This window comes from Ovis canadensis, chromosome 2, assembly GCF_042477335.2.
Source record: "Ovis canadensis isolate MfBH-ARS-UI-01 breed Bighorn chromosome 2, ARS-UI_OviCan_v2, whole genome shotgun sequence".
Classification (NCBI taxonomy): Eukaryota; Metazoa; Chordata; class Mammalia; order Artiodactyla; family Bovidae; genus Ovis; species Ovis canadensis.
In genome coordinates, this window is record NC_091246.1 from 45,212,238 (window position 1) to 45,216,439 (window position 4,202).

At 45.4% G+C, this 4,202-nt stretch overlaps 1 pseudogene; it reads left to right on the forward strand.

Moving 5' to 3' along the window:
• Window positions 1–1,057: 1,057 nt before the first annotated feature.
• Window positions 1,058–3,979, forward strand: LOC138432343 (olfactory receptor 2C1-like; annotated as a pseudogene).
• The last annotated feature ends 223 nt before the right edge of the window (window positions 3,980–4,202 follow it).

Consider the following 4,202-nt stretch of genomic DNA (forward strand, 5'->3'; position numbering starts at 1 on the left):
AGCCCTTCTTCAATGAATTTTTGTAAAATTGTATAGCTTTAGCTCTCACATTTAGGTTCATAATCCATTTCAGGTTAATTTTCTGTATAGTATGAGGTAAGGATGGAGGATCATTTCTTTTTCCTCTTCAGTAGTTCTAGTTGTTCTAACACAGTTTGTTGAAAGATTTTTCTTTCATTCATCAAGTTGCCTTGCCACCTCTGTGGAAAATAAATTGGACATATAAGTATGAGTATATTTCTTGACTCTCTACTCTATTTCATTGATATATAGCTATTCTTACTCAGTACTATGCAGTGTTGAGTAGCACAGCTGTGCAGTAAGTCTTGAAATCAGGTAAGTAAGTCCCCCAACTTGCTTCTTTTTCAAAACTGTTCTGGCTATGTTAGATCCTTTGAAATTCTGTATCAATTTAGAACCAGTTTGTCAAATTCTGATGTGTTGTTGTTGTTGTTTTTTAAGCCTGCTTGGATTTTATTGTAAAGATGTTGAATCTATAAATCAGTTGGAAAAAATTTACATCTTAACAATATTGATCATTCAATCTTGGATTTGCTTAATAGCTTTAACAAGACTGCCCTTCTACTGACCTGCATGGCCCACAGCACCTTGGAGAACTAAAAGGGTTCTTGTCTCCGAGGCTGAAAGGAGTCTTTGGTTAATTTTTCCCTTCATAACTCACTTTATTTAACTGAATAAATTAACCATCAGTGGGAGAAGGAGAGGATGAGATGATTTGAGAGAATAACATTGAAATATATATATTACCATATGTAAAACGCAGGGCACTCAAAGCTGGTGCTCAATGACAAGCTGGAGGGATGGGGTGGGGAGGGGGGTGGGGAGGGGGGTGGGAGGGGCATTCAGGATGAAGGGGCCATGTGGTGTCTGTGGCCAATTCATGTTGATGTATGGCAAAAAACATCACATTATTGTAAAGTAATTATTCTCCAATTAAAATTTAAAAATAAAAAAGAATATATGAAAAAATAATACTTGACACTGAAATGAAAATCTTCACTTTGACTTAAGTCCACCAAATAGAACAAAATTAGTTATGAATGCAGGCAACGTAAGTACTTCAAATATTTTCATTCTCTTGGGTTTCTCCTATCATCCCTGGTTGGAAATGCCAGTCTTCATAGTAGTGCTTGCTGCTTACGTCTACAACTAGTGGGTATCCAGGGTAGGTCCTTATCTTGACAATCCTATGTACTTCTTCCTTCACAACCTCTCCTTGCTGCACTACCACCATCCCTCAACTGCTGCTGAACCTCTGGCCCCCAGGTAAGTCTATTACCTGTGGAGGCTGTGTGACCCAGTTTTGTGTGTTTCACTTCCTGGGAGCCACTGAATACATCCTCTTAGCTGTGATGTCCTTGCAAAGCCATCTGCAAGCCTCTCAGGTACCCAGCTATCATGCATCAGCAACTCTGTATCTTCCTAGTGGTCATAGTGTGGCTAAGTGTTTTGGCTAACTCCTAGCTCCAGTCATCCCTCACTGTCCAGCTGCCACTTTGTGGCAACAACAATGTAGATGATTTCCTGTGTGAGATCCTAGTGATGATCAAGATGTCATGTGCTGACACTACATTCAGTGTAGCTATGCTCTCCATTGTGGGGACTTTCTATTCCCTGTTTCCCTTGTCACTTATCCTTGTCTCCTACAGGTTTGCTGAAGTTACAATGCTCAGAATCCAGTCTTTAGAGGGAAAGAAGAAAGGCTTTTACACATGTAGTTCTCATGTTATTGTTGTATCTCTCTTCTTTGGGCCAGTAATTAGCATGTATGTGCAACTTTCTGCTACTAACCCCCAGGATAAGAACAAACTCATGTCCCTTTGCAACAGCTTGGTGAAGGAGTTCGTGGTTATTGATTTCAGTCCCTGGAAATCCACACACAGAAATGGTTCCTCCTCTCTTGATTCATGTAGTCTTCTGAGACTTGGGCAACAGAAACAAGTTGAGGTAGGCTGCGGGCTTCCCACACTGCAGGTCTCCCACAAGCAGTGGTTGCTGAGGGACGCTTACAGATCTGAGCATCTTCACTTCTTACTCTGGTAGATGCAAAGGTCTGCTGGTGAGAGCAGGGCCAGCTTTACCTGTAAACAGTATGTTATCAAAGCAAAGTGAGTGACAAGTGTGAGACCCGGGCAGCGATATGGAAGGATAAATTTAGATGAGGCCCCATAGGAGGACCTCCCCGAGTGTACACTGTAGGTGCAGTGTGTGTACTGCAGGAACCGCTGGGCTAGTCTTCTTGTCAAGAAATGGGTGTTCCCCATCCTGACTCTGATCTTCCCAGGCTGCGTGCTTTTTGATAAGGTATCTAAGTTCCCTGAGGCTGTTTCCTTATTTTCCCAAGGAAATGAACATCTTAACATCACTCAGTTATCATGAGGAATAGAAAGACAGCAGAGGGAAGGCTGAATCTGCTTGCTGAGGCTGGGAAAGTTAAATGTAAGGAGAAAAAGTGGGAACAGAAGAAAGTCCCTCTGCTTCTCAGCTAGAAACATCAGGACAGCGGTGGACAGCCTGGACTGGGGCTACACAAAAAGGAGACGAGGAGATGGTAGAATATTGCTAGCCTCAGCCCTGTGCTTACTTTTTCCTTCTCCCTTCCATTTCCCCGTCCACGTTTTCTCAGGGAGTTCCATTATGGTGCTCACTGAAGGAATGGAGCCCAGAGACGATGGCTAGACCCAGGACACTGCCTGCAGCCAACACAGATTTCAGCAAAAGCTTCCCAGCTGCCATCCTCCTCTCAGACTGATCAATCCCCTCTGTCTCAAGGACTCTGCACAACACTGCTGGATGTTGGTGAATCTAACTTGGAAGGTAAATATGTTTTTCCTGGGAGCTGCCTCCTTGCTACATCCTTGACTGTGCACCTGTGTCTTCCATGTGCGGGAGAGGAGAGCTTTTCTTCATCTTCAAACAACTTTGCACAACTTGGAGCTATGAAATGTGGTGTTGGGTACAGGACACTAGGGTACCTCTGTCGTCTGAATTGGAGATGCTGGTTTCTACCTGATGGAGAAGGGGCATTTCCTGGAAGCCTGGAGCCAGAGCGAGCTATACTTGTTGTCTGGGGATAAGACTGGGCCTTCTCTTTAGGGAAGGGCCATGAGCATTAGACTTGGGTGATGGAGTGGGAGGTGGATGTACTGGATGTACTCCCTTCACAGAAAGGATCCTCTCTTCTACAAGGGTCTTCCTAGGATTCCTTCCCCTACATAACTCTTCCAGATGATTCCATTTACCAAGCATTTATTTTCCTAGCTCTTTGTTGGGATGGGAGTGGATCGCCTGGTGCTGTCACCTAGTGGTGGTGAGAGGTAGGAAGAGAAGGAACTGTTCATCCTGGTTTGCTCGCCAGAAACTTGGGCTTCTTCTGGGGCATTACTCAGGCATCTGGGCAGGATGACAGGCAGCCTGAGGGTAGTCCTGGCATACTCCTCCATCTTCCCAATTCTCTTGAGCTGGGTGGCGTGGTGACTTGCAGCCCCCCACTTTCCTTGACCCCTGATCATTCACTCCTCTGACGACCCATTTCTTCAATCAAGGAACTTCCCAGGTGGCACCAGTGGTAAGGAACCCGCCTACCAAAGCAGGAGACATAAGAAACGTGAATTCCATCCTGAGTCAGAAAGATTCTCTGGAGGAGGGCATGGCAATCCACTCCAGTATTCTTGCCTGGAGAGTCCCATGGACACAGGACCCTGGCAGGCTATAATCCATGGGGTCACAAAGAGTCAGACAAAATTGAAGTGATTCAGCACACGACACCCCTGCTCTGAACAACTTTCTTTACAGAAGACATAGTGAGTTAATACATTACTTCTCTCAGGAGTATGCACACTTTGAAAGAGAAGCTCAGCGGTGTCCTGTGCTTAATCAAAGCGATGATGCACTCCTGCAGAAGTTCCAGGAATCTGTGAGGACAATCCTTGCCAAGGTCTCCTCGGGTGATACTTGAGTGGCTTTCTCCCTCGACAGGTCAAATATTGCTAGCTCTGCATGCCACAGAGCTCGTGGACATCAAGATGAAAGCAGCACACCGCGCCTGTCACTAAACGCTCAGCTCAGCCTCTGCCCTGTCCTTCCCCATATGTGGTCCAACCATGAGCACAAACTCTTATATTGACAGCAGCCAGGGTCCTCACACTGAGGCTGGGAGAAACCTTGGGCCACTGGCCCTG